The sequence below is a fragment of the Ornithorhynchus anatinus genome, chromosome 12 (genome assembly GCF_004115215.2).
Source record: "Ornithorhynchus anatinus isolate Pmale09 chromosome 12, mOrnAna1.pri.v4, whole genome shotgun sequence".
Classification (NCBI taxonomy): Eukaryota; Metazoa; Chordata; class Mammalia; order Monotremata; family Ornithorhynchidae; genus Ornithorhynchus; species Ornithorhynchus anatinus.
The window spans coordinates 22,714,156-22,726,371 of NC_041739.1; the positions used below are offsets into that span (position 1 = coordinate 22,714,156).

The window sequence follows — 12,216 nt, forward strand, 5'->3', positions numbered from 1 at the left end:
CTGCTCCAAACTGAGATATGGGACAAAATGAAATGCATAAATATTTATCCCCTTCATTCCTGTCTTTCTTCCTCCTCCCCTCAACCCCCAATCCTGTCAATGCTTCAGTGTGTCAATATTCCAGGCATTTGGGCTGCTCCTTGACTGACTGAATTTCACAGGACCAACATGCTTCTTTTTTCTCTTCTCTTCTGACCGGCCTCAGTTTTACTTATTATTTTCACAGTGTAATTCAACCTCATCAAGCCTATGCAATAAAATACACTCACTACATAATACATACGCATTTACAGTAAAATCATCCCTATGGTGGGAAAAGAAATGATTTTATTCCCAGGGCTTCCATATTGAAGAACCATTTCTCAGCAACGCCTACTCGGTGATTCTAAAGACCCATTAGAAACAGTTCTCTAGATGGCTTGCAGTTTTCGTTTCTCCCTCCACCCCCACCAATCTTCAATCAAACTGCCTCTTTCAGGAGGAGAGACCTGAAGGTTAAAAAGCAAAACAAAGGTCCAGAAGCAATAACAACAGAGTTGACAATTATGAAATAAGCAGTAGACATCTGAACACATTTACTGCCAAATATCTTATTTTTCAAAGACTTTCAATGAGTTGGAATGAGTCAGAACAGGAACATTCAATAGCAAGCATATGCACAAACATTTAGAACACATGGGGATTTCCTTCCTAATGATTCATGTCACCAACGGGCAGACTGCATACCTGTTAGTACACTTGCAGAACCTCATCCTGGGCATCTGGGTAGCTGAGTTACAATCTAAATAAAAATAATTATAATAATGGCATTTGTTAAACGTTACTATGTGCCAAGCATTATTCTAAGCACTAGGATAGATACAAGCTAGGACACAATCCCTGTCCCACATGGGGCTCACAGCCTTAATCCCCATTTTACAGATGAGACAACTGAGGCGCAGAGAAGTGAAGTGGCTTGCCCAAGGTCACACAACACAAATGGCAGAGCAGAAATTAGAACCCAGATCCTTCTGACTCCCAGACCCGTGCTCTATTCAGTAAGCCGTTATGCATCCCTACTTCTGCAAATTGTTTTCTTGTTGAAAAATTATTTGATAATTCCATGTCTTTGGAACCCCATGGGTATAGCTTGGTTGGGATAATGTTCCAGTTTCCACTGGAGGTGGAGCTGAGGATAAGGGGGTGAGAAAAAGAAGGAAACCTGTACAGGGACTATATTTCTTTGAATCATCTGGGAATAAGAACCATTCTTGGGGGCTTAAATTTGAGTAGAGGAGACTCTCTGCATCTCTCTTCCTCGCTGGTTTCTCTCTCTCTTTGCCTACTTGCTGTGGAACTGTACTGATGCCTTGTGGCAGATCCAACCTTGAGCTGTTTGTAAATAAATCCCCCTTAGAACTTTGACTATTTAAATAGCTTATTTATCAGTGACATAAGAATATGTAGTGTGTACAGAAGCTTATATATCTGGGGTTGGGGTGTAATTTAGAATGGGTTTAGCTTTCGCTCTTTTTCTTCATGTACTTCTTTTTTTTTATGGAATTTGTTAAGTACTTACTATGTGTCAGGCACTATATGAAACACTGGGGTAGATACAAATTAATCAGGTTGGACACAGTCTGCATCCTTCATGGTGTTCAGAGTCTTAATCCCCATTTCACAGAGTAGGTAACTGAGGCACAGAGAAGTGAAGTGACTTGCCCAAGGTTACACAGCAGACACTTAGCAGAGCTGATATTAGAACCCAGTTCCCTGACTGCTTTTATATCACTTGAGAATCATTTGGGAATGTCTAGAATTTCTTTCAGGCACCTCTCCCGATAACTGACGAAACACTTATTAATGAATGCCATATGGATCATCAGTGTAGTCCTGTGGGTAAATAGTAATAATAATCTGAGACATTTTATAAGGCTCAGTGTCCAACAGATCCCCTCAAAATTCTAAGAATAACAATAAAGATAGGAAAGAGGGGTGGGACCTGGCTTTTTATGACCTCTCTGAACTACTCTGTTTGTCTCTGTGAACCAGGAGTTTTTATGAAGGTGGGCTAGGTCTGCCAATATATAATTTATAGGGGTCTTCAACAGTTATTCCTCCGATGATTGTCCAGAATGTTCTTATAGGTTCCAAGATGACATACCCTCTTTAAAGGTGAAAGGCAGGCTTAAGCCCTAACTCCTAGCTGACCGGAGGCAGGTAGGCCACTGAGAAATCATTTCCTTCTTAGGGAATAAGATGGGAATGACCAGCACAAAACAAACGGTAGGGTTAAAAAGAGGAGCCTTCATGTTAACTCATAACTTGGTAACTTCTTGTCTTTACTTGAAACCCGTAGTGTTTGGAAGAATGAACTTCAAGAAGGGAAGGCAGTATTTCATATATATATATACATATATATATATATATATTTAATGACTTCACAGAGGTTTAATTTAAAGCTTTAAAATCTAATTATTATCATCATCTTTCATTAAACTGTCTTTGAAGAGTGAAAAACCAAAGACTTTGTGTCAGTGAAGTTCCAGCTATTCTATATCTGATGTGTCAAACATTAAATTAATCATGCAACTTAGAGTGTGCACCGAAACCTTAACATTTGGCTGAGATGAAAATAATTTAAGCATCAGCCTTAAAAGAAATGTTTTTCTTCCTCTTCTTCTTTCTATTATTTACAAATACCACAATATTTCTTCTTATTATTGTTAATATTAATAACAATAAGAAGAAATATTGTGGTATTCGTTAAACTCGTTCTACGTGTCAGACATTTTGCTAAGTGCTGGGATGGATAGAAGAAAATCAGGTTGGACATAATCCCACATGGAGCTCACACTCAATAATTTCTTCTTCCTATTTTTGTAGTGTTTTTGTTAGGTATTTCTGGTATGGATTTTTGTAGGCAGAGCTCTAGGCTATTCTATTTGGTCTAAGTGCTTGTGTTTGCTGAGCCTGGTGACGTGGGGAGCAGAAGAAGAGGGTGGGGTAGCTGGGGACCAATCCAAATTTATGGACTGATGAAAGTTTGGTGAGTCTGAAGATATTTGGAGTCTATCTGGAAAGCTGAACTAAGCAATCCTTCTATGGACAATTATGTTTCTGTCTTATCAGCAGTTTTTTTTTTCTTATTTGTGTTAGATTTTGAAATAAAGTTAAGATAATAAATAATTTATAAGATGCAATAATGAACTGGTATGTTTCTGGCAGATTTTTAGAAATTATTTTTTCCAATAACTAGTTTGATAAGCTCTGAGTTCTTTTCTTTAGAACATTTCACACAACAATGCTTTGTTTTAAGGATTGTCTATCACTGTGCTAGAAAGCATTCATTATGCATTCAAGCCCACTTTTTGTCTATCCCTGTTTGCCTTTTTCTTTCTCTCAGTTAAGTGGCATTTTTCTCAAAGCGATCTGATTTTCTGTCATGTAAAATGAAGTTACTCAAGCCAAACAACTTTAACTTGCTTGGCCCCAGCCAAATTTGAAATCCTCAAATCCTTTTCATCTCATGATGTTCCCCCACCATCCTTTCCCAAGGATTTCCAACCTATTGAGATGAAATGGATAGCAACGTATCTTCTCTACTGTGTCCATATCAGAAATGTCCAGGTCTAGTGTAATCTCTTCAAGGGTGCCTTTTATTTTATTGTAAAAGTTCCCTATGCCCTCGAAAAATTCCCTGCATAGAGTAGGGCCTCAATAAATGCCTGATGAAATCAGCTTTCTCCTCGCCCTCTCGTTATTATTGTCAAATGATAGCTGAGCGTCTACCAGATACCTGAAGATCTTTGTTGAAAAGAGCCATGGCTGTTGGTTAGGATCTTAGACTAAAGCAATGAGGAGCACAGAAGAGGCGAGCTTAAAGAAGGAGACAGGGCATGACCAACTTGAAGATGTACTTTTAAGAAAAAACAAAAATAATTTTGGTGGTTTTTCATTTGGGTTCTTTCAAATTTTAGGGTCAGGCAGAGAGTAATCCTGGTTCAAGGAAGAGTGGAGTGGAGATGATGGCAAAAGGGAGGCATAAGGAATCAAGGGTTTAAGAGGAGACCATTTGGGAGAAACTGTGAGGAAAGGAAAGGTAGAGAAGCAGCATGGTGTAGTGGATAGAGCATAGATAGGCCTGGGAGTCAGAAGGTCATGGGTTCTAAACCTGACTTGACCACCTGTCTGCTGTGTCACCTTGGGCAAGTCACTTCACTTCTCTGTGCCTCAGTTACCTCATCTGTAAAATGGAGACTGGGACTGTGAGCCCCACATAAGACAGAGGCTATGTCCAACTTGATTAGCTTGGACACGTAGTAAGCAATTAATAAAAATCATCACCATCATCATTATTATTATTATTATCAATACAGTTGGTTCTGACTCTGTGGCAGGTGATGAGTGTGCTCAGTCATTCTCCTGCAGTCACAGAAACCCCCTTGCAGGGGGGTCAGAACTTCCAATTTGAAAAATCCTGTCCTCAAGCAGATTCCCAGGGCATGAAAATAATTTAAATATAATGAATTCCAGATCCTTTATATAAGGCGTGAGCTATAATCCAAGGCCCAACCCCACAATTCTGCCTCCATTGTGCAGCTCCCTCCCTCTTTGTATCTGACAGGCGATCACTCTCCTCACCTCCAAAGACCTGTTAAAAGCACATCTACTCCCAGAGGCCTTCCCTGACTAAACCCTCATTTCCTTTTCTCCCTACCCTTCTGCATCACCACTGCACTTAGATATGTACCCTTCATTCACCCCTCCCTCAGACCCACAGCACTTATGTACATATCTACAGTTTATTTATATTAATGTCTGTCTCCTCTTTTAGACTTCAAGCTCATTATATTAGAAACTGTCATAGCGTACTCTCTCAAATGTTTTGTGTAGTGTTCTGCATATAATGAGAGCTCAATAAATACGATTGATGGATTGGTAAATACCATCACTACCCAGAGTTCTTTTTTCTCATCAACATTCTTCTTTTTTAAGTCACTGTCATTAAATAGTTGTGAAAAAAATATTTTCTTTTGTGTCTGAAAATGACAACAGGATCACTCAAAGACTATCTGGAAGGACTAACAAAAATGCCAGCTGAGCACCTGTTTCCCCAAGTAGTTCATGATTTATCAAATGAACTTTTAAAGAAAATGTCCAATGTAGGGTCTTCATTCACGTAGCTCCAGATTTATGTGATTACTTTAATTGAAATACCAAAAGAACCATAATCAACCACAAAAACAAGAGTTGTTAAATATTTAATGAAGATCTCATTAATGATCTAAACAAAGAGTAGCCACAAGATTATTTTTGGCTTTCATCTTCATTAAACCACATACCAACTCTTTGGCCAATAAATAATGAAGCTTGACTCTGGTCATTAATTCATCCTCTGTCAGGTTTTTACTTTTTTTTTAGAAAACAACCAAAATATCTGACTTCGATGCTGTTTCCCAAACCCATTTAACTGAATATCAGTTATTTAAACATTCACATTTGCACCCAAGTATTCCTACCTCTACCAAAGAGTAATTACCTGAAACCCTTCTATTCAAATCCCTGGGACCTAGTTATTTTGAGCACAGTTAAACTTTTTTTCTGATTTTATAGTGAATTATTTTAATGATGTACGTCAGGAAAATGACCTTTGGAAAATGGTCAAATTTTCAAGTAAGAATATTATGGTATAGAATCTATATCAAATAGTAACACTAGTACATTGAAGAAGGCATCAATGAATGAACATATAATCCAGTGAAAAGTTATTTTAGGTCAGTGTAACTCATAAATATGAAATGTAATGCTGTATCTTCTTCAGATAACTTATTAATAGGCCACTTCACAAAAAAATTAACTTTTAGGGCTACCCTTTTCACTTATTTGCTTGTGGTCTTTATATCTGTGATCAGTTCTTATTGAGTTTGACTAAAATTTCTGCCTTTTAAAATGAAGGTAATTGATCAGAAGTTCCTTGAGTCACTTTATGTCCTTCACACTCTTTTCAACCTACTTTTACCTCCAGCTAATATTAAGGAACTTTATCATTACTAAAGCCTTCAATTGTTTCAGTAGCCAGAGATTCTACTTTTACCGATCATTTTTTAATTTCTGGTAAACCAGATATTATATGCCTTTCCCTTTAGTTTAAAATCAATTACTTTTCATCGTCGAAGAGAGATTGATCCTATAGTATTTTCTGTCACATCAGATAAACTGTCTTACAGTACTTATTAATAAAGGTCAGCACCATCAGGCTTTAAGTATATTTATGATCAGAAAATTAAACTGCAAAAATTATCCCTTGTCCTGTGTCTTCCCATCATATATTATGAGTTATAGATAAATGGATTTCTATATTAATCATATTTGAGGTGTCAATATTACTGAGGAAGAGCATCATGAAAAGGCCTTGCTAATTGTCTTAGTTTCAGAAATTTTATTGTTATTGTCATATAGCACAAAACAAAGTTTATTCTTTCAGGCACTGCAGTGATTCTCCTTTGGATGGGAAGTTATGGGGGGGTAATATTTTGATTTACAAACTAATCTAATTGAAGCATTGTAACTGAACAGGTGAGACTAGAATTACAAATTGCCATTTTTTACTTTTTTCCTACTTTTTCTTTACTCTTTTTACTTTCTTCCTAGTAATAATAGTTATTATTATAGTACAATGTGCCAAACACTGTACTAAGCACTAGGATAGACACAAGATAATCAGGTTAGACACAGTACCTGACCCACCCGGGGCTCACCCTCTTAATACCCATTTTACAGATGAGGTAACTGAGGCACAGAGAAGTTAAGTGACTTGCCCAAGGTCACCCAGTAGACAGGTGGCAGTGCAGGTATTAGAACTCAAGTCCTTCAGACACCTAGGTCTGTGCACTATCCACTAAGCCATGCTGCTTCTATTAAAAATGAATGGAGAACATCCTTAAAGATACATATGATCTAGAGGAGCACCCAACTATCTTAAAGTCTTCTTGAAAATTATCATAGAAACTGATTAGAAACAATACGTTCCAAGTGAGATCACTGGTGCAAGTTGGCATACTCATTCTCAAAGACAAATGTAATGGCTTTCCCCAAGGCAAATAGGGGGCTGGGAAAAGAACCAAAAAACACAAGTCATTCCTACATGGTTGCATCTGTATATCTTCTGTCAGCTTTCTGAATCTTTTGCTGATTTCTAATAGGCCCCAGTGGTCTATCAAAAGCCATCTGTAAAATGCTAAGAAACCATCACATAGAGTTTGAATGTCTTTATTGTGTACCTGTTCCCACTGCCTCTCTCAGTTTCCATGATATAGTAGAGACTTGGGATTGCCAGGGACTGCCAGGGCTTCTTTTATTGGTCATGAAAAAGCTCTGCAAAGGCAAACACATACGACATGCAAGGGCACAAAATCTTAGATAGAATTGGACAGGATTTCAAGAGGTCATCTGTTCCAGCCCTCTCCCTCCAGACAAATGAAAAACTAAACTATCTTGGGTAGGTGATTGCCTATTCTTCTCTTAAAAGATGAAGCATCTACAAGTTTTGCTTTCTTGATATTCAATTCACATTTTCTTTGAAAGAAAGTTGTGTCATCTGACTTCAGCATTTATAGAAACGTGGAAGAATTCCAAGTCTTTTTAATGTTTTACAGATGAAAATTTCTAAAACTGAAGTGGACTTTCCAAAGTAAAAGCCGGAGAGAGAGTAAGTAAAGTGAATAATGTGGAATGAGGGTTCCTTAACTATTTATTTAATAGTGGAAGTTTATGGAGTTTTGATGTTTACAGGTAATGTCAGAGAAAAATTGCTCCCTGGGTTCTTGCAGGTGAATGATATCCTGAAGAACAGTTTTGTGACCTACGTTATTGGTTCAATTTTTCTCCTAAAGATAGAACATTGAGGATTTCCTCCTTTTTGGCATTTTTCTGGCTTGTCTCATGCACGGGTTCTCTTCTGGGGAAATTCCTTACTTTTATCTCCATGCTTCCTAGGGGTGAATTCTCTGGACTTCCTAGTAATATGTAACCAAACCAATACAACTGCTAATATTCCCAACTTCTACCTTCTCCTCCGATTTTCAAGTCATTCACTGAGTTTAAACAATATAAAATGCTCACAACATGGCAACAAGGGACACTTGGGGGATCTTGTAGGATGTAGGATACCCACATGACTGACTAAACAACCACAGTGAAACGAACAGGCCCTTGTAATGTTTTTGCTCAGACAGCTCTTGTTTGCTAGATTCACCTTTTAGTGTTGTTTACTAAAGTCCCACATTATCATCAAGCAACTGATGGATCAAATGTGGATTGAATGAGAGAGATGAATTGAAGCTAATACCAAATTTGAGGATTTGTGAGGAAGGATAGTAGTGTTGCTATAGTGATGGGTAAGATTTGGGGAGGACAGGGCTTAGATCTGAAGATGAGTCCTGTTTTGAACATAGTTTGAAGTGTTGGTAGGACTACAAGGTAGACATGACCTGAGGGCAGGAGGAAGTGTGAACCTGTGGAGAAGGACAGGGGTCAGGGATGGAGAGGTAAATTTGGGAACCATCGGTAGTTGAAGCCATAGGAGTAATTGAGTTATCCAAGAGAGTGGATGTAGCAGGAGAGTAGAAGGGGACCCAGAACTGAGCCTTGAGGGAGAGTTAGGGAGTGGGAAGAAGAGAAGGAACCTGAGACGGAGTGACCAGAGAGACAGGAAGAGAACCAGGAGAGACCAGTGTCAATGAAACCAGGGCTGGTTAATGACTCAAGAAGATGAGGATGGTCCTCAGTGTCAAAGGCAGCTGAGAGGGAGGAGGAGGAGGTGGAGGAGGATTAGGGTGGAATAGAAGTCATCCAATGCATCCATTCCAAACAACAGCAGTATATTCCTAGTTGCTTTAAAACCTTGCTCTGTTCTGGGAATGTGCATGGGAAAATAGACAATTACTTTTAAATCTGAAACAGTATTAAAAGAATTGCTGTAAATAATGGAATTTACTTTAATGCATCATTTAAACATCATTCTAACATTCAAATTGAGTGCCTCTTCCTCCACCAAACAAACTTGTCAGACAAGTTGAAATTTCCTCATTAGTTTTTATTGTTTGGCTTTCATTTTAGCTGATAACAATTGCTAACTACTTTGCTAGTTAGAATTATAAGATGATAGTAATTCACATATTTTCTTGGAGATTTTCAAAATCTCTAGTACATTGCAGTTCTCTTCTCCAAACAAATAAAATGATTATAATCTTCTTACATTCTTTGAAAGACATTTTGCCGTTTGCTTTCACGGTTTGCATTCCTTTGGGAAGTCTAAGGCTACCTGGCCTCTGACATTTCACTAAATTTCATTCATAAAACCCCAATTTTGCTTTAATTTTGGTACTGTAAATAACCAGAGGTTTCTAATATCTTTACTAGCAAAATACAAGGATTTTAGATTGGTGTCATGTCCAAACCTTTTATGGCTGCTCAAATTTCTTAAGCTGTTTCAGTAGAAGAGCCTCTTGAGCTATTCTGAACGATTGTAAACCTGGTTCAAACAATCTGTTTCTCTTTGGCTTTCCATGACAAGCCAAGTGAAAATGTGAGCAGGAATTCTAGAAAAATCTCTTCAGGAGCCTCAACCAACCTCAACTTCTAGGACTGTGAGCTCGTCCTCTAGACTGTGAGCTCACTGTGGGCAGGGAATGTTTCTGTTTGTTGTTGTTATGTATCCTCCCAAGTGCTTAGTACAATGCTTTGCACACAGTAAGTGGTCAATAATATGATTGAATGAATGAATGAATCAAATTAATCCTCTTCCTCCCTCCTCTCTCCTTTATTTTACTTCCTCTACTCCAACAAATTACACTTCCTGATCACCCTCCTCAGATATGTATTTTAGTGTCTGTCTCCCACAATGAATTTTAATCTTCTTGAGGGCAGGAACTGTCTACTAACTCCCTTTGAACTCTCAAGTGCTTAATACTGTGCTGTACACAGAAAGTGCTCAATAAATGTTATCAGTTGATTCCAATTGATAACTGAGGCAGAGAGAAGTTAAGTGATTTGCCCAAGGTCACACAGTAGACAAGTGATGGACCCGGGATTAGAACCCAGGTCCTTGAACTTCCAGCCCCATGGTTTTTCCACTAGGCCATGCTACAGAGGGTGGTTTACTGGGCCTAGTTAAACACTGATTGTATATATGAAAAATGGGCAACTGTGCCATTAGTAGAAAAAGCGTATTTTCTGCCTCATATTTAAATTTCATGCTATTTCACCATTTGGAAAAAAGTTGAAGTTAACTTAAAGACTTGAAATTGAGCATGGCACTCAGGAGAAAACAGAATTTTCTCTTCTGGGAGTGGGTGATTTGAAGGTTGTGGGAGAGAGAGCTCCAGAGAGAAAAGTTGGTTTCCTCCCAACTTCTTTCCTTCAGCACACCAGCCACCAAGACTCTTAGGAAACAGAGTTTATTTTAACCTTCATGGGATTTTACTCCCACGGAATGAATCAATTGATTAATGGTATTTATTGAAAACTTACTGAGTACTTACTATGTGCAGAGCACTGTACTAAACTCTTGGGAGAGTCAATGCTAAACCTGATCCCAGCCCACAAGGTGAGAAAATGATGTAGGTAAATACTCTAGCAGAGCTTTGAAAATGCCCCCTTCTTTTAGGAGCCTCTCTATAGGATTTCTAGGAAATGAAGGTGCAGAATACCAATTTCTGGGATTACATCTCTTTTCCCTTTGATAACCTTTTGGTAACATATAAGAAGACACTGAAATCCACCATTAATATTTAAATTGTCTAGTGATCCGAGAGTTCAGCCATCAGGCTAGTAATTGACATGTTCAGTACTACTGTTTGAGCCAATTTACATTTCATAATTCCTTGTGGGCTACCCTAGAAAACTTCCTTTCAAGGAAAGGGCAGTTGGAGAAAACTCTTCAGAGGAAATCACCGAAGGAAGAAAATAATCTGGGCCCCAACTGGTAGGAAATTAATTTTGTAATGAAGTTATTTGCAGAAAGTGGGGGTAGGAAGCTCTTCATAATCAATCGATGCTATTTATTGAGCACGTATATGTAGAGCACTGTACGAAACTCTTCAGGGATTACAATGCAGAAGAGTTGGCAGAAAAGTTAATTGTCAACAATTCCTGTTTTCTTTCGCTCTAAACTGTGAACTCTTTGTGGGTAGGGAACATGTCTACCAATTCTGCTGTATTTTCCCAAGTGCTTAGTACAGTGCTCTGAAAGCAGTAAGTACTCAATAAATAGAATAGAATAGAATAAATAGAATGAAGGTGCTAGAAAGTGAAATGACTGCAGTACAATCGACTCAATTCTCCTGGCAGGGTCCTGGCAGTATGTTAGGCACTGAGGAAAGTTGTAAGTCAGATCATCAGAAGACCATTTAGTGAAGAAGTCATCCTTTCCTAAATCCAAAGCCATAACTCACCTAAAAAATGCACTGTGTAACTCAAGTTGTCAAATTATAACTTCCTGAATTAGGAGTTGAATGTATGCATTTAAATAACTTGTAGTATTTTCAATTATACTTTTTTTCTCACTTTTGGAGCTTTTAACTTTTCAAGGCAGAAGCAATGTGAGTAACTTATGTTAATTACAGCACATAGTAAATACATTGGATTGTTTTTCTCTCAGCCTAATGCTGATTTCCTCACAATATCACAGGTTGTCTTAAAGTCTCCCAATTCATAGAATACCAACCTCATCAACTCTGCTGGACTTGATCAAAATATAATGTTGCAAAGCATCTTCATTTTTTGGCACTGCCTAAATATCAAACTCCATTTGATGTTTCTCCAGTGTACTTATGGGATAAAATCTCAACTCTGAAAAATAAATTGAAAAATTCAAGTAGTCCATTTGCCCTCTGAGACATTCATTCGTTCAATTCCATCGTATCTATTGAGCGCTTACTGTGAGCAGAGCACTGGACTAAGCTCTTGGGAAGTACAATTCAGCAACAAATAGAGACAATCCCTGCCCAAACAAACTCACGGTTTTAGAAAGAGTGAGACAGAGATCAAAACAAGTAAACAGGCATCAGTAGCATTATTATAAATAAAAAGAATTATAGATATATACACATCATTAATAAAAATAAACAGAATTGTAATTATAAGTATATACACAAGTGCAGTGGGGTGGGGAGGGGGATAGAACAAAGGGAGCAAGTCAGGGTGATGGGGAGGTGAGGGGGAGCAGAGGAAAAG

General features: G+C 38.0%; 1 protein-coding gene across 16 annotated transcripts in view; it reads left to right on the forward strand.

Annotated features, from left to right (window-relative positions):
- IQCM (IQ motif containing M) overlaps window positions 1-12,216 on the forward strand; it is a 370,600-nt gene that overhangs the window by 255,873 nt on the left and 102,511 nt on the right. For 15 of the 16 annotated variants that reach the window (XM_029076889.2, XM_029076891.2, XM_029076870.2 and 12 more), the window contains one exon: window positions 7,638-7,690. The exons of the other annotated variant lie outside the window; for it this stretch is intronic. The gene's annotated coding sequence lies outside the window, so the exon portion shown is untranslated. The remainder of the gene's footprint in view (window positions 1-7,637; window positions 7,691-12,216) is intronic. 16 annotated transcript variants of the gene reach the window in all.